This window comes from Ceratotherium simum, chromosome 15, assembly GCF_057802395.1.
Source record: "Ceratotherium simum simum isolate JZ-2026a chromosome 15, ASM5780239v1, whole genome shotgun sequence".
In the NCBI taxonomy this organism is placed as follows: domain Eukaryota; kingdom Metazoa; phylum Chordata; class Mammalia; order Perissodactyla; family Rhinocerotidae; genus Ceratotherium; species Ceratotherium simum.
The window spans coordinates 10,113,052-10,132,909 of NC_141914.1; positions in this window are offsets into that span (position 1 = coordinate 10,113,052).

The window sequence follows — 19,858 nt, forward strand, 5'->3', positions numbered from 1 at the left end:
TAGCAACCACAAATGCTGAAAATGATGACATAGAAGGAAAAGGAAAAATAGGGCAACCCACAGATTCTTTCCCCTTCCATCCTTCCTTACTCAGCAAACTGGAGGTGGAAAGCGTGGTAGAAAGTGCACATATCGAGAAGTGAAATGAAAACAATGGAGTTCCGTTTGTGCAGCATTTCCATTGTTCTGGTAAGAACACAGTACATGTACGCATGTGAGCTGCTAAATACGAATTGAGTAATGTTGGTGACTCTGGATACGAGTTAAATGTTCTTACTTTTGCATTTAAGACTGCTATTATATAATACAAAACAAACAGCAAAAGTTGTGCTAAAATTAAAAATGCTAATTTTTCTTAACTTAGAACGACATTAAATAGCAAATATAATAAACCCTGACAAACCAAGAGAGAAACTGCAGGAGAAAAGAAAAAGCTTTACATTTTAATATTAACAGCAATTTTTTCTTGCTTTTTGAAAAAGTGGCCCCACATTTTTATTTTGCACCAGCCCTGGAAGTTGGCCTAATCAAACCCTCCCCAGTAGAAGTGAGATCTGCTGCATTCTGTCAGGAGCTCATTCTTGCTTCTCTATCCCAGACCACATCTTCCTTATGTTTTCCTATAAAAGTCTGCATGGCTCTCGCTACTCTGACTGCAGGATGGTCTTACTCGTCTGGTTTAGCCGCAAACGTGGCACAAAGGTCTGTGTCTCTGGTATAAGCAGAGAATTTATGAGAGCCCATGGCTGTGCTCATTTTTAGAGGTCAAAATTTGTGGAGCAGCACTTAAAACCTGGATCAAGTCTAGGTGAGAAAAACCAGGGAAGTGAGGGATGTAATCATATGTGGCATGAGGAACCACAGAAAGACTTATGTTGAGGCATAAGAGGGAAAACTGGGGAGGGGGTTATGAAAGCTGTCTCTTATTATAACAAGACTATAGTAAGAGTAGCTGCCTATCGCTGAGTGCTTGCCGTGTGCTAGACTGCCTTCAGATGCTTCACCAGCCTCATTTCATTTCTTCCTTGAAACAATGCTTTTGAGATAGATATTTTAATCCAGTTTTATAGATAAGAGAGAGGAATGAAGTGGAAGGTCACACAATGCATAAGATGTGCAACCGGTAACTAAACTTAGATCTGCCTGAATTCCAAACCCTGGCTCCTAATCTTTACCCTGTAGTCCAAGGGCATCCATTTGTTTGGAATAGCTCAAGAGGCTAAATTAAGAACAATGAGTAGAAATTGCTGGGAGAGAGATATGCACTCAAGACCAGAGAATGACTCATTTTTAAAGCTCATCCTTTGTGGATCAACACTTAAAACCTGAATGAAATCTGAGGGAGAATCCCCAGAGAAGCAGAAGGCTTAGCCATTTGTTGCGTGAGGAGCCGCTGAAAGACCACGGAAGGACCAATGTTCTCTTAGAGCTGCCGGTAGATGGAATGAATCGTCTCTCAAGTTTATGGGCTCATTGTCATTAATAATATTAGAAACAGGCTCAATTACACTTTGCAAAGTGTTTGTTAGAAATGGGGATGTAGGGCTGGCCCCGTGGCTTAGCGGTTAAGTGAGCACGCTCCGCTGCTGGCAGCCCCGGTTCAGATCCCGGGTGCTCACCCACACACCCCTTCTCTGGCCATGCTGAGGCCGCGTCCCACATACAGCAACTAGAAGGATGTGCAGCTATGACGTACAACTATCTACTGGGGTTTTGGGGGGAAAAATAAATAAATAAATAAAAAATTAAAAAAAAGAAAAGAAATAGGGATGTAGTTTAGAGGCTAAGATCAAGGGTCACTGTAGACAAGGAACTTGAGATTGATTTCTATTTCAGCACGAAATGATTGTAAGACTTTAGGAAATACTTAACTTCTCCAAGTCTAGGTTTCCTCCTCTGTGAAATAGGAATCATAATAAGACCACACAGAGTTATTGTGAAGATCGAATGAGACTATGTAGGAAGCACCTAACTCAGCGCCTTGCAGAGGAGTAAATGCTCAATAAAGGAAACCATTACTATTTTGGTGTGTGCATGTGTGACAAAGGTAGCAAGGAGAAAGGATTTACTTTGATTAGGAAACTAGATGAGATGATGTTAGTACTTTTGACAATTATGAATTTATACAGGAAATGATTCAATATCCAAAACTGCAAATTTGGCAGGAAGCCAGAGGGAGATGTAAAATATAGCTGTAAAGATAGTAACTGGAATCTAAACTGAAACCTTGGGCACAGGTGGAAAATAAAGGCAGAATATAAGCACCAAAGAGACTATTTCAACATGTGAGGGATGATTCTGTTACTCAGGAAGGTGAAGAGGGGCTGGAAGTTACATATGCTCTCAAGCTGCACTGTCAAACATGGTAGACACTAGAGGCACATGGCTATTGAAATTGAAATTTAAATTATTTAAAAATAAATAAAATTTAAAAATCCAGTGTAAGGTCAGCCCCAGTGGCCTAGTGGTTAAGTTCGGCGCACCCCGCTTCAGTAGCCCAGATTGGATTCCCAGGCATGGACCCATACCACTCATCTGTCGGTGGCCATGCTATAGGGGCAGCTCACATTAAGAAAAAAAAAAAAGAGGAAGATTAGCAACAGATGTTAGCTCAGGGCTAATCTTCCTCAGCAAAAAGAAAATTCTCAATAGCCACATACACCTAATGGTTACTCTATTGGACAGAGAAGATATAGAACATTGGCATTGTTGCAGAAAGTTCTGTTGGATAGTGCTGTCTTCAGGGAAAGGCAGAGTGTTACATATAATTTGGGTCTATGGTTTCGGCCTTAGAGGGAGTCTGTACTTTCTCTTCTTATTATATCTATTCATTTATTCTCCCCTTCCATATTTCCACTCTCACTGAATGTTTCAAAGAAAACCAAGAAAAGCTCTGTGGTGAGCAGAATTCTAAAAAAGTCTCTAAAATTTTCACTACTGATACGTGCATCCTGTATAATTCCCTCCCTTTGAGTGTGGGTGGGCCTGACCTAATCTGGTGAACCCTTTTAAAAGAGAAATCAGAAATAAGAGCAAGAAGTCAGAGAGATTCAAAGCAGCGGAGACATTCTCCCACGGGCCTTGAAGGATCCAACGGCAATGTTGTAGAGAAAGCCGTGTGGAAGGGAATAAGCAGGTAAATTCTAAGAACTGAGAGCAGCCCTGGTCAACAGCCAACAAGAAGACGGGATCCTCAGTCCTACAATCAAAAGGAACTCAATTCTGCTAACAACCTGAATGGCCTTGGAAGAGGACCCTGTCCCTCAGAAGAGAACCCAGCCACAACTAGCACCTTGATATGAGCCTGGTAGGACCCTGAGCAGAGATCCCAGGTGATCTGTGCCTGGACTTCTGACGTACAGAACGTGCGACAATCAGTGGGTGTTGTTTCAGCTACTAAGAATATAATGCAGTTGTTATGCAGTAATAGAAAGCTAATACAAGCCCCTAATAGATACAACCATGCACACACACACACACACGTACACACACAAACTTGCCCACACTCACGCACCCTCACTTTTTTTCCCCTTTAAAACACAAAAAATATAAATTTTTAAAATGCAGCATGTTTCTGATTTACTAGGATAAAAGATTAAAAAAAGGTAGATTCAAAATTTTGCTGCTGGCTTTGGAAGAGGAATAGAAGGGAGGTGAGGCAATTATCTGAGACGCCAGCATTTTTACATTTTTTTCAGGTAGAACGAAATATACTTGATTCTCAACAACTCTGAGAAAGGACAGAATAAATGTTCACTATAACAAAAAGAAGACTCCGAAAGTGTTTGATGACTGCTTAAAGGTACCATTATCACACATCATGGCTGAAATTGTTCTCTTATTTTGGGTTAAATCATCGTGCCCCAAAGCCCCTGTTACAACGTTGTGTGTCACATGGTGGGCGGGTAAAGATGGAAGGGTTCTCATGAAAACTTACTGCTCCATTAACAGAAGCTGGATTATCACCTTCTAATAGAAAACAGACCTAAAGCAAGTGGGCAGAAGGTTAGATAATCTTGGATAAGAAGGAGAGGGAATGGAAAGGTCAAGAACTAGTCCCACAGCAGGTGGACGGCTCGGGCCCCTCTGAGCGAGGCTCTTACTGAGAGATCGCTGGAGCACTCGCTGGGGAACCCAGGTGGAGGGACGAGGCTTCAGAAAGGGGAGAAGAGGAAGACTAAGGCACACTTTACCTGCCTTATAAATTAGGTCACTGCCCCTGATGTGTAAACACCACCTTCCAGTCACATACATATTATCCCCCCTGAAGGAGGAAACATCTGAGGGAGACTGGGTGCCCTAGGTGGCTCTTGACAGGAACTTGAAGAATCCCTGAGGAGAGAAGACATTTTTAGGAGAGCAAGAAAACCCGATAAACTTTGCCCTGATGAACGTCGCCACAGTTCTTTACCAGAGGGGGTGGAAGACTGGGGTCGAGAATCCAGACAGGAAATAAGGCTGCTGAGTGAACAGGCATCTCATGGTTTCCTGCCTCCTATTCTCTTTGTAAAAAAACTACCTTTGAAGGGGAATAATTTCTCAACAGTAGTATTATTGCCAATAAGAATTACACCAGACACGGCAGATCAAGTATGAAATATGACCAAACAGTTAACTGAAACAAGCTTGTGAAAATTCCAGGGCATGCACGCTGGGTAATGCTGTGTTCGGACTGAGTTCACTCTACTTTTCATAAGATGGAGCATTAGAAGTGTGCTATTGTCTAGTTTTCTTCAGTAGGTTAGCCTTGCTCTCCAGTGTGGGGGCAACCTTGAAGTCAGGGACTCCACCTCATTTTTCTTTTGACTCTGTCTCAACACTAGATGGTTAGTGAGTAGCTGGTGATCGTTTAATCATAACCACTGATGTCAAGGATCAAGATGGGTGACTATTGAAGGTGTATCTTTAAATATAGCACATACACGCCAGGGCACACACGCACCTCTCAAATATAGAACAAGCCTTTGGGGAAATGTGACAAACATCTTGTGGCTGGTCCTCCCTATCTGTAGAAAAAAAAACATGAGAAGCAGCATCTTTTCTCCCCAAGCCTCACCTTGATCCTGCCTTCAAACAACGCCACATTCAATCATTCTAGTTTGGACTTAGCAGCAGAGCATTTCCACAGCAGCGCATATGCTAACCTGGAGTAATATTCGCTTTGTAAATCAGGGGTTGAGTGTTCCACCTTGCACACCCACAGCTTGTTGGTGACTGTGTCACATGCCTCCATCAGAAGTAGCTGCAACATACACTTCAAAAGGCACGCACCATAGTATGTCAGTCAGAACACTCAGCTTCTCTGTGACAACTTATAATTTTCTGACTAAATATAAGATTACTAGGAACAGGCAGATCAGGATGAAGAGGCAGGATAAAGATGTGTTGGCAAAAATAAGGCAGGGGAAGGAATTCTGGGCAGCAATATCATCCATAAACTGTGAGAGACTTCAGAACACCATTTCAAATGGGCTACCCTGCCTTCCCCAGAATACACTTTCCTGAGTGCATTTACATGAATAGGACTAAATTTTTCTGGCACAGTTGAACCCATTTTGGGAATTAGATATGTGTAAAGCTATTTGGTTCAACCATTAGACATAACTTAAATACGGTTATTTCTTCTAGGTACTGAGAAATAAGTGATTAAAGATGGTACCACTTTAACATCCTTGTAGGATACACTTAGAGTTCTCTGAAACTATCAGTTTAGGAAGAAAGAATTGAAGCCTGAAATTTTGGGGACTGCTAGTCCTTATTGCCTTCACTATAGATCCCAAAAGATATAGCGTAATCTTGCCCCTGCTCTTCTATCCAGCCTCATTTTTTACTTTTATTAATTTTAATTTGCTTTTGCTGAATAACATATGACCCCAAGCTTTGCGACTTAAGCGACAATCATTTATATGGCTCAGTTTGGTGATGGGCTGGGCTGAGCTGGGCAGTTCTCCTGGTCTCTGTTGGGTTCACTCCTACACCTGGGATGAGCTGCCAGGCTGGCTTGTAGCAGTTGTTTTGTGATGGTCTCAGCCGGAATGGCTGACTCTGTTCCACATCGTCTCTTCTTCTCCAGCAGCTCAGCTCATGCTTGTTCACCCAGTGGCTGACAGGCTTCCGGGAGAGTGAGGACAAGTGTCAAGACCTCTTGAGTGTATGCTCACAACTGGCACACTTCTTCTGCTGCATTCCATTGGCCAAAGTAAGTCACAAAGCCACCCCTGATGCAAGGGGTGAGTAAATAGACTCAATTTCTCTATGGGAAGAGATGAAAAGTCATCTTGTTAATGTCATGGATCCAGAGAGGGAATAATGTAGCCATTTTTACAATCAACTCTACACCCGAGATTCTAGATTCTATGCTTGTAGTACTCTGAGTGAGGCGTATTCTCTCTCTTACCTCCACACCTGTACATATGTGGTGCCCTCTTCTGCATCTTCACTACTCCTTTTCTCCAATGACTTTCACTTATACATCAGGATTAGGCTGATATTCCTTCTGATAGGAACCCCTCTAGACTACGAGGTTCCCCTCTTCTGTGCTCTTATAATCCTTCACCTATACATCTTTACCCAAATTTATTATAATTTTTCCAGTACTTAAATGCCTTCCACATTTAGGAGAATGAAGAGATTTTCATCTATTTATTTCTATAATACAGTGCAGTTCCTACACATGGTAAATATTCAATAATCAATAAATATTTATTAACTAATGTTTCCAATAGTTAGAAATTCATACATAATTACCAGCAGTAATGAAGGGGTATATATTTTCTAGGTGTGGACTTGAAATTCTCTCTCTCAGCCAAGCCTAAAAGATGTGAGAATTCATAAAATTAGTCTGAATAGTTATAGCTTAAAAAAAATTCAAAGCAACTGAAGTATTCTATTCACTAACTTCTCCTCCAAAAGATAAAATTGGATCCTTAACATTATCAACTAATTCAAACACCATAACTTATACAGTGTGTTACAAGGTAATGGGCCTGGCAATCAGTCCTGAAGGACTACATTTGTCACCTCTCCATAAGGATTTGCTACAATTTACTGCCATCCTATATATTTTAGGCTACAATCAGTTTTCCAGCTAGGTCGGCACTTAGACTGAAGTCTAGTATTTTGCTCATTAACTTTTTCTATGCTAGATTGTCAAAAGTCCCATCTGAACTCCTGTTAAATTACATCTACTTCTGGACCCTAATATAATTACTTGGTCACTGCCATGGCAAGCTATAAATTGTCTGATGAAACCTAATTTTCCTTTTAGTGACCCAAGATACAATTTCCTATTTTGTTCCCCAAATTGTCTGTTTCTTCTAAAGAACTTCAAAATTTTGGCTGTTTTAATTCAGATACTTATTTTCCTACCTTTTGTATATAACACATATAGATAATCCTCTAGCATGATTATTTTACCCCCTCGCCACATTGCCTGCTACCCACGTACTAGTGGTTTAATAGCTTTAACTAGATCCAAAAAAAAAAGAAGTTTAATGAAGCCATTTTTCCTCTAAGTCTCAAATCAAGTAAAATACATTACATCATCACATCTGATTTATGGAATTTCTAAGCCAATTTTTACTAAGACTTGATAAGATTTCTCACTGTAAATTTCTCATAAAAGTATACTCAGTTTGAATGAGCAATGGAAGATCTGACATCCCAATTCATGTTTTTTCCTTGCTTCTCTTTTTGCTAAATGAAATATTCCTGTCTTGAACATTTTTCAGGGTCAAAGTTTTATATTAGGCTGATTTTAAGATTTACTATGACTTTTTGATGTACTCTCATGTTGTCCCTTTACTTACTTATTTATTTATTTTTTGGTTAAAATGATTTCTTAATATATTATCTATGGAAACTTTATAACTACAAAACATACAGATAAAAACCATCTAGCCACATTACCTACTTCACAGGTTTGTTGTGGGAGTTAAATGACAAGACACAACACAGGTAATACACTAGAACAGCAGCTGGTACCTCATAAGCACTCAATAAACACTTTTTTTAGGGTTTTCTCTTTTTTTTTGAGATATAATCGACATGTAACATTATATTAATTTTAGGGGTACAACATAATGATTCAATATATGTGTATAGTGTGAAATGATCACCACAATATTTCTAGTTAACATCCATCACCATACATAGTTACAAATATTTATTCTTGTGTAAATGTTATTTTTAAAATATATTTGGAAAATTTTCCTAATTCGAGAAGTTAAATTTTTATTGAGGTATAATTGACATATAACATTATATTAGTTTCCAGTGTACAACATAATGCACAAACATTGATTTGTTGACCACAATAAGTCTAGTTAGCATCCATCACCATACAAAATTACAAATTTTTTTTCTTGTGATGAGAACTTTTAGGATTTACTCTTTTACTAACTATCAAATCTGCAATACAATATTAGTGACGATAGTCACCATGCTGTATACTACATCTCCATGACTTATCTATTTTATAACTGGAAGCCATACCTCTTGACCCCCTTCACCCATTTCATCCAACTCCCAACACCCCTCCCCTCTTACAACCACCAATCTGTTCTCTGTATCTATGAATTTTGTTTGTTTTGTTTGTTCATTTGTTTAGTTTTGAGATTTCACATATAAGTGAAATCATATGGTATTTGTCTTTCTCTGTCTGACTTATTTCACTTAGCATAATACTCTCAAAGTCCAGCCACGTTGTTGCAAATAGTAAGATTTCATTTTTCTTTTATAGCTGAGTTGTACTCCATTGTGTGTATCTACCACATTTCCTTTAGCTATTTATCCGTCAATGGACACTAAGGTTGTTTCCATACCTTGGCTATTGTAAATAATGCTGCAATGATCATAGGGCTGCATATATCTTTCAAGAGGAGAGAATACTTACAAACTCATTTTATGAGGCCAGCATTACCCTAATACCAAAACCAGACAAAGACGCCACAAAAAAAGAAAATTACAGGCCAATATCCCTGATGAACATAGATGCAAAAATCCTCAACATATTGGCAAACAGAATTCAACAATATAGTCAGGCACTGCATAACGGTGTTTTGGTCCGTGACAGACTGCATATACAACAGTGGTCCTATAGGTTTGGTACAATATAGCCTAGGTGTGCAGTAGGCTACACCATCTAGGTTTGTGTAAGTACCCTCTATGATGTTTGCACAACCACGAAATTGCTTAACGACACATTTCTCAGAACATATCCCCATCATTAAACGACACATGACTGTACATTAAAATGATTATACACCATGATCAAGTGGGATTCATTTCAGAGATGCCAAGGATGGTTCAACATCTGCAAATCAATCAACGTGATACACCACATTAATAAAATGAAGGATAAAAATCATATGATCTTCTCAATAGATGCGGAAAAAGCATTTGACAAAATTCAACATCCATTTATGATAAAAACTCTCAACAAAGTGGGTGTAGAGGGAACATACCTCAACATAATAAAGGCCATATATGACACGCCCATAGCTAATATCATACTCAATGGTGAAAAGCTGAAAGCTTTTCCTCTAAGATCAGAAACAGGACAAGAATGCCTACTCTCACCACCCTTATTCAACATAGTACTCAGAGTCTTAGCCAGAGCAATTAGGCAAGAAAAAGAAATAAAAGGCATCCAAATTGGAAAGGAGGAAGTGAAACTGTTGCTATTTGCAGATGACATGATTTTAGAAAACATGATTTTAGAAAACCCTAAAGGCTCCACTGAAAAACTGTTAGAACTAGTAAACAAATTCAGTAAAGTTGCAGGGTACAAAAGCAATACACAAAAATCGGTTGTGTTTCTATACTCTAAAAACAAACTATCAGAAAGAGAAATTGAGAAAACAATCCCATTTATGATTGCATCAAAAGGAATAAAATACCTAGGAACAAATTTAACCAAGGAGGTGAAAGACTTGTACATTGAAAACTATAAAACATTGATGAAAGAAATTGAAGAAGACATAAATAAATGGAAAGATATTTCACACTCATGGATTGGAGGAATTAACATTGTTAAAATGTCTATATTATCCAAAGCAATAAACAAATTCAATGCAATTCCTATCAAAATTCCAATGGCATGTTTCACAGAAATAGAACAAACAATCCTAAAATTTGTATAGAACCGCAAAACCCCCAAATATCCAAAGCAATCTTGAGAAAGAACAAAGCTGGAGGCATCACGTTTCCTGATTTAAACTATATTACAAAGCCATAGTAATCAAAACATTGTGGTATTGGCATAAAAACAGACACATAGATCAATGGAACAGAATGGAGAGCCCAGAAATAAACCCACGAATATAGGGTCAATTCATTTAGGTCAAAGGAGGTAAGAATATACAATGGGGAAAGGACAGTCTCTTCAATAAATGGTGTTGGGAAAACTGGACAGCCACACACAAAAGAATGAAACTAGACCACTATCTTACACCATACCCAAAAATTATCTCAAAATGGATTAAAGACTTGAAAGTAAGATCTGAAACCATAAAACACCTGGAAGAAACATAAGCAGTAAGCTCCTTGATATCCATCTTGATGATGATTTTTTGGATCTGACTTCAAAAGCAAAGGCAACAAAAGCAAAAATAAACAAATGGAACTACATGAAAATAAAAAGCTTCTGCACAACAAAGGAAACTATCAATAAAATGAAAAGGGAACCTACTGAATGGGAGAAAATATTTGCAAATCATCTATCCAATAATGGGTTAATATCCAAAATATAAAAAGAACTCATACAACTCAATAGCAAAAAAACAAACCATCTGATTAAAAAATGAGTAGAGGATCTAAATAGACATTATTCCAAAGAAGACACATAGATGGCCAATGGGCACCTGAAAAGGTGTTCAACATCACTAATCAGGGAAATGCAAATCAAAACCACAATGCGATATCACTTCATACCTGTTAGAATGGTTATTATCAAAAAGACAAGAAATAACAAGTGCTGGTGAGGATGTGGAGAAAATGGAACCCTTGTGCACTATTGGTGGGAATGTAAATTGGTGTAGCTACTACAGAAAACAGTATGGAGGTTCCTCCAAAAATTAAAAATAGAACAACCATATGATTCAGCAATTCTTCTTCTGGGTATTTATCTGAAGATAATAAAAACACTAATTTGAAATGATAAACATTTATTATTAAAATTAGTTCCTGCTTTATAGGAAGTTTATAATTTCTCAGTGTATCTTTTCAGCATCTTTCCTCTTATTTAATTTGAAACGATATGACCATCTTCATAATAGCCTTGTAAAACACTGTTCTTACAATAATTCTTCATGATCTTAAAGTCCAGACATTTTTTCCTTGTATAAAATATTCCTCATTTCTAAATCTTTTCTATTTTATATTCCAATACCCTCATATTCCCTCCTCAAGGCTAATGTGGGTTGCTAGTTAGCTAAACTGGACACTACAGATGGCATCAAATGGACTCTGCATTCTCAGAATCAGGACTTCTTATGTATTCACAATGAGAACAGGGTGGGGTTTAAGCTGCCTCCTATTTCTCAGCCCTGCATTAACCCTACCTCTGTATCTTGATGACTGCTATTGCTTCCTGCAGACGGCTTTGAGAGGAACCTTCCTTGAAGCCAGTGCTTTATCATGCGTTGAAATGATTTTTTAAGAGCAAAAGCTTTGGAGTTAGATTCGGTTCAAAACCTGACATGGTTATTTCTACCCGTGTGACCCTAAGCAAGTTATACAACTTTTCAAACTCTCCCTTTCCTCATGATAAAAAGGATGACTAGTCATCTTAGAGTAGAGGGGGCAATGTCCACACTGTAGTGGAGAAAGCAGAATCCACACTGAGTTAGTTTGAAAAACAAATCAGATATTAGGAAGTAGATGGAAAAAGCGCGGGCTACTATTTCAATAAGTTGATTGAAGTATCAAAACGGATAAGATAGAGGGAACTGTGAAGCCGGATATGTTTTGTTGGTGGTGGTTGTTTTATTTTAACTCTGATGACAAGGACTCTGAGTGCATGAATAACCTGAGTGCATAAATATATGAATATATTTATGGTTAGAAGGGAGAAAATCAATAGAAAAGAGAGAATAGAAAATACAAAAGAGAAGGATGATACCTTGAGAAAGCAAAAAATGGGATCTAGAGTGCTAGTGTAGGAATTAGTTTAGGGAGGAGAAGAAATTCCTCTAGTCTAAGTGTGTATTAGTCTGTTAGGGCTGCCATAACAAATACCACAGACTGGGAGGCTGAAACAATAAAAATTTATTTTCTCACAATTCTGAAGGCTGAAACTCTGAAATCAAGATGTCAGCAGGGTTGGTTTCTTCTGAGGTCTCTCTCCTTGGCTTGTACATGTCAGTCTTCTCTTTCTGTCTTCACATAATTTTCCCTTTGTACGTGTCTGTGTCCTAATTTCCTCTTCTTGCAAGGACACCAGTCATAGTGGATTAGGCCCCACTAATATGACCTCACTTTACCTTAATTACCTTTTTAAAGACCTTATCTCCAAATAGGTCACATACTGAGGTACTGGGGTATAGGACTTTAACATATAAATTTTTTTTGCAGGGTAGCAGATAGGGTGTGGGCACAGTTTAGCCCACGACAAGATCTAATGGTGGAAAAGGTGGCAGTACTATGGAAAAGTTTGTGAAGGAGTAGCAGGCAGGTGAGAGATTCCTGCTTAATGACTTCTTTTCTTTGTATTAAAAGCAGAGGTCATCTGTGGTGAGCGAGGAGAAAGGTGGAGAATTTGGTGACTGGGGAGAGTGTAGAAGGTTTTGAATTGTTACTGAAGGATTGGAGCAAAAGCTGGATGATCATTGTCTGGCTGGGCTGAGGGCCAAATAAGTTTGGAGATGCACATTTGGTTGATGAATAGAAACCGTGTATTTCAAGTTAAGACTTAAAAATGAGGTAGTGTCATTCTGGGAATAATTCAGCCAAATTGATGGGTGTATATGCTTTGCCAAATTGACTAAGCAGGATATATAAAAATTTAATTTTAATAAGATAAGGAATACATGGGTACATACTCAAAGAGAATTTACAACATTAAGAACAATACAGAGCAAAAACTAAAATTCCTTTTTCATTCCTACCCTAAATCCATTGATCTTCCGAGAAGTAACCAGAATCAACAATTTAATGTACATATGTGTAGACATTTGTGCATTTATATAAACATAAATACAAAATATACTACTATCTAAATATGTACATACATAATTCCTATGAGAGTTTTTTATTTGTTTCTTTTTTTTTTTTTTTCCTTTTTACATAAACAGGGTCAGCCTTCATGAATCGTTTCACTATTTGTTTTGGGTTTTTTTCCCAACAATAGTTTGGGGAAATTTTTAGGCACATACAGATATGTCTTACTCCTTTAAACCACTACATAGCATTATGTAGTCTGTGTGCCGTAGTTCAGTTAATTGTTCTCTTTTGATGGACATTTAGGCTTCCAGTTTTTCACTGTTATAATCAATGCTGAAATGAATATCTCATGCATGCTTCTGCACACCTATGGCAGATACCCAGGAATCAAAGGAAATAAGCATTTAGCATTTTGATAGACACTACCAAAGTTGCCTTTCAATAAGGTTGTGCCAATTTATATTCTCACTCATAATTTATCCATATGTATGAACATATGTATGAACATCCATAATGTATGAAAGTGTTTTTTTACCTATCAGGTGTACTCACGAACACCTGATATTAGCCATCTTTTAAACATCTACTAGTGTAATGATTCAGAAATCTTCATTTTAATTTGTGTTTCATTGATTTGAGATAAAATTGAGAATTTTTTCACTATTCATTGACCGTATTTGTTTCTTCTCTGAAGTTCTCATTTATATGCTTTATTCACTCTTTTATTGTGTCTTTAATTGAGTTATAGGTAATCTTTATGGATTCTGAATATTTTCCTTTGTTTTATTTTATGTAATCTCAAGTATCTTCTTTTGCCTTTTTTGGATTCTGATCTTTGTATCTTAATTAAGATAGCCTTTCTTAACCACAAGTATATAAAAGTATATTTCTACATTTTTTTCTAATGTGTTTATACATTTTTTTAAACATCTAACTCCTTCATTCATTTGACATTTATTTTTGTCAATGAGACAAGTATCCAGTTGTCCTCACTCCATAGTCCATTCTTTCACTACTTATTAGAAATGTTATCTTAATCAGAGCAAATCCCTAGTTTCTTAATAACGTATCCGAAACCCAACCACTTCTTACCACCTCCATTGTTCTCTCCAAACTAACATACACTTGCCTGAACAACTGCCCTAGCCTACAGACTCCTTTTGTCTATTCTGTTTGGAGCAGACAGAATGACGTCTTTAAAAGGTAAGTAAGATATGTGACTTCCATGCTCAAAATTATCCACTGGTTTTGATCACACTTAGAATAAAATCCAGACTCCTCACTTACACTCTCAATAGGGCCCCATGTGATCTGGCTCTTTGTTTTATCTTAACTTGCCCTGTCCTATAAGGAAGGCAGCTTAGGCCTTTAAACCTGATTTTCTACAACTTTCTTTCTAGAATGTGCATTCCCAGATCTACCATGGCTTATTCTCTCAAATAATTAAAGTTTCTGCTTAAATGTCACCTCTTCAGGGAGGCCTTTTTGACCATTCTATCTAAAATTGCCCTCTCACTCCCCTAAACCTCTAATTTGGCGTATCAGTTAACTCCAGAAATGATATCTATTTACTTAATTTAAAAAAATCACAAAGCAATATGTGGGATGTATTATATTTGACCTTAATACTCCTGGTAATGCAAGACCTGTGATGAGAGACACAAATCTTATTTATTGCTATGTCAAATGATACCTAGAATATATTAAGAATGCTATAATTGTTATAGTATGATAATCAGCAAATCCATTGAGCTAAAGATGCTGAAGTTCACAAAGTTCTCAGAATGTGGAGATGAATCAGTATCTCTTACCTACACAAATTTAATTGGAAAAAATCTATAATTTCATCCTAATGAAGTATTTTCCTCCTGTTATTCTTTCAAACCTTAGAAGCAGCTGTGACATTTTTATTGTTTCATTAAGATTCTGATTATATGAGAAGGATATGGGTAATTTAGGTACTTTTTATACCTACTCATTAGCAAAAACAGATATTTATATGTGTATAAAGGCAGCTTTGAAAGGTGAGGCTTAGCTCTAAAGGAGTATGTCTGTAAAACCAGCCATACTCCCTATATAAACACCCCCCCACATTCACACACGTACACATACCAATTATAAAGAACAACAAAGACAAGCTTTATTGGTATTGAAATCAAAAGTTAACCCTCAACACAGGCCTTCATATGAATTACAACTTTTCTGAAATAAAGGAAGCAAATATTAGAAAAGAAAAAAAATGAAATATAAAGAAATAGCAAAGCTTGGTGGTGGGTTTATAAAAATTTTAACATTATCTGCACACTTTGCTAAATGCTTGAAATATTTTATTAGGAACACTTTAGGACAATTAATAATGTATGGATAACTCGTATGTCCTAGCTTTCCATGGGATGAAAGACTTGGGTTAAATGTTAAAAACATGTCCGTTTCTCAAGGCCAATACTTGGAAAATTCAAACTAGCCAACCCAGGTTTGCCTGCAACTACTATGGTCATGATAATCCAAAGAGAAAAAGAAAGGCTTTAAGAAATATTAAGAATAAGAATGATCACAACTCTGCTCATTCCTTCCCATGACAGTCAACTCCACTCACCCACTCTAAACCACCTTCACATGCAATGGTCCCCAGTTTCCGTTACGTACGACCCATGTTACATCACCAGACCAATAACATATCAGCTTCTGGAAGCATCCAACTCTAGTAAAAGAACATGAGATTTTTGACCCAGGAAGCTCAGCTTCTTCTGATTAACTATGCGGCTTTAGACACTTCATTTAGTCTGTCTGTCCTTCAATCGTCTCATTAATAAATTGTAGTAATTTATAAAAATATGCTCTTTGCAACCCAGCGAATTGTTTCCATGACCCATTATGGATTAGGGCTCACGGTGTGACAAGCACTGCTCCATTCTTATGTTTGAAGTTTAGCAGTTTTAATCTTTTTCTGACATAAAAATATTTAATAAACATGAATATTCATCATTAAACCACATACATTTATAGAGGAACATGATTGTGGGTAAGCGTGAGTCTCTGGTTTCCTTATTATACATAGCTATAAATAAATAGATATCAATATGGTTAAATTTCTTAATAAATATTGCCACAATTCTCATCAAAAAACAATGTGGCACATTTACTCAATAAATAGTCTTTTTTTTTTCATGTACTTCTCTATTAAGTTAACAAATATGAGTCATGGTCCCTTAGTCGAATTTCTGGATCACCAACAAGATCAAGTTTTTGCACCTGATAGATTAAGGGCCACACCCTGGGTTTCTGCAAATCACCAACAGAAAAGCCTCCTTGTAAGTCTTCCTGACAGCTAGCCCATCTCCACACATTTGTGGGAACTTGAACTGTCACAAGGCACCATCAGCCTAGATTGAAAAAGAGCATACATAAATGTTTATACCAACTTGGCAAGAGTTGTTGCAAGGCCTTAAAACAGTAACAATATGATTACTCTGATCATGCCAGTTTCCCATTTATAAAAACAAAGCAAGTTGCAGTAGAAGTCACTTGCGATATGCACAGCATCAAGATTAGACTTAATCCAGATCACCACAAATAGCAACTATCTGATTGGATTTACGGTATGACTAAACTTGTGAAAAATTAAGTGGGGTGTGTGTGTGTATGTGTGTGTGTGTGTGTGTGTGTGATTTTTGCTGCATCCCTTACTTAACACAGTTTGGTAAGACTAATGAGAAGCCATCCATAAACTATTCTAAGTTGCATGGGAAGAGATAACATAAAAAATACCAATAAAAAATGCCTTTTCATCAGTTAGTTTTGTTTTATGCCTTAACAGTTTGGACACTGCTTGGACAACCAAGTACTGGGCACTTCTGTGTCAGGCCCCTTTTATACAAGTCCTCAATTTTATTCTAACAGCAAGTTAGAATAACCTGGGAAGTTGGCATTATCATGCCCATTTTACAGATGAGGAAACTGGGACACGAACAGGTTGATTTACTTTCCTGGGATCACACAGCTGAACAGGGGTGATATGACATTCACACCCAATTCTGCTGAACAGCCAAGTCCACATTCTTCTCATTAAACAAAGGCATAAACTGATCTAACAGAATCCAAAATGCAGTACAAAATATAGAGAACTGTTTCTCTTACACAAGCTTCCATGATAAGATCAAGAATTAGATTGAAATAAATGTTATTTCTAAATTCCATTGGAATATTTCTATTTTGACTCCTGAATGGAAAATATCACCTATCGTATTGTATAATTCCTTGGTCTAGCTAATTTAGGGTTTTATTAAATGCTGTTTTGAATAGAAAATCATTTCATACGTAAAGTTTATTTTCTCTACAACTTGATTTTCCTTGGTGACAACATTTTGTATTTAATTCATGTATCTTTGGTGCCTAGTCAGTTATTATGTTGCAATCAGATTATCAGTATTTTTATAATAATTCCCCAAATCTAGCATTCAGCAGTGTAGTGGGTTGAAGAGGTTCTCCTCAGAAAGGTATGTCCAAGCCCTAACTCTGATACCTGTGAATGTGACTTTATTTGGAAACAGTATCTTTGCAGTTGTAATTAAGTTACAGATCTCTAGATGAGATCATCCTGGATTTAGAGTGGTCCCTAAATCCAATGACTGGAATCCTGATTAGAGAAAGAAGAGGAAGATTGGTTATAGAGAGAAGATGATGTGAAGATGGAGACAAATATTGGAGTGATGCATCTAGAAGCCAAGGAATTCCAAGGATTGCCAGCAACCACCAGAAGCTAGGAGAGAGGCATGGAACTAACTTTCTCAGAGTCTCCAGGGGGAACCAACCCCGGTGACATCTTGATTCCAGACTTCTGACATCTTGAACTGTGAGAAAATAAATTTTTATTTTTCTAAGCTACCAAGTTTGTGGTACTATGTTACAGCAGCCCTAGGAATGAATACTGCAGATTAACATTTCCTGTCAAGACAGAAAAATACATATATCTGAGCTATCTTCCCCAATTTATTTCAAAGATGGACCTAAAATGACTTCTCTCTATTCAAACTGGTATTTCAAATTAGTAAAAGTTTCACAAATGACTTTCCTGTTGAAAAAAGTACATTTCAGACAAACATAATAAATCTCATGATATGATTATAGGATCTTATGGATCTGAAACCAGAAACTTTCAACAACAAAATCAGTGAAAATGCAAGACTCAGATTATGAATAGATTCATAATAAGCTCAGTATATCTAACTAAATTTCACAGAAAATTACAAACATTTGTAACAATAATATTAGGACATTTACAATGTTTGAAGCTGTTTACATTTATTATCTCATTCAATATTTACAAGGACCTCATAAGATAGTACTCTTAATATCTCTGATATTTTGATGAAGAAACTGAAGAAGACAGGTTAAGAAATTAGTGCAAGGCTATACAACTGGGAAATGATGAATCAAATTTCAAACCTAGGTAGTCCATTCTTAACCTCAATTATTTTATTCATTTTATGTCATCTGGGATACCTCATTTTTCAAGAAGTGGAAAGTGCAAACATCAATTTCCCAGAAAAAGTTCCAAAAAGAATAAATCAAACACAGAATTCAATGAATAAACTAATGCCCAAAACACAAAATGCCACATTTTACAGTTATTTGAACTGAATCAGGGACTCGATGGATCTTGTGAATAGACTCAAACTAGATATGTAAGTGAACACAAGCGAGACCATCTTGTTACGCTAAATGACCCCAGCCCCTCCTCTGTGTGACTACGCACTGCTCTGCACATACTCTAAAATAATTCACATGCTCTCCCGATTTACGGCCTCTGCTTACATATGTACTCCCCTATAGCTTGATGAATTAAACCTTTGTTCTATGAGTTTCTCTCCAGGAACAGGCTGACCACAGGCGAGAAACACAAGATATAATCATCATCACTGACAGAAGAAAAGAACAATGAAAGATCCTGGAGTCTATCATACCTGAAGGCCAACACTTCTAAACCCCCTCCTTACTGCCCATATTCCCTATATAACTACCTCAAGATTCTGTAATTCTTGAAGACGGTGTTTTGGAGACATTAGTCACTCATCTTCTGATTTGCCGGCTAATCTAATTAACACTGCCTTTCTTGATCCTTAATTCGTTGTGATTAATTGGCTCAAATCATGATGAGCAAAATGAGCCAATTGCTTGGTATCACATACATGACTTCAGACATCATTTCTCCAGTGTTTTACTTGGCTTTTTCATGCCATGTTAAATTTCATACCTACTGTGTAAAAGGCTGGATGTGTATGCCAATGCTGTCTAAAAGTAGTGTCATTGAAGTCTTTATACTAAACCCCTCCAGTGATGGTGACTGGCATTTAACCTGCCTCTAAATGTATTCTCTTTTTTGTGTGTGTGTGAGGAAGATCAGCCCTGAGCTAACATCCATGCTAATCCTCCTCTTTTTGCTGAGGAAGACCGGCTCTGAGCTAACATCTATTGCCAATCCTCCTCCTTTTTTTTTCCCCAAAGCCCAGCAGATAGTTGTATGTCATAGTTGCACATCCTTCTAGTTGCCGTATGTGGGACATGGCCTCAGCATGGCTGGAGAAGCAGTGCATCGGTGCGTGCCCGGGATCTGAACCCGGGCCTCCAGTAGGGGAGCACGCGCACTTAACCGCTAAGCCACGGGGCCGGCCCTCTAAATGTATTCTTTATGTATGAT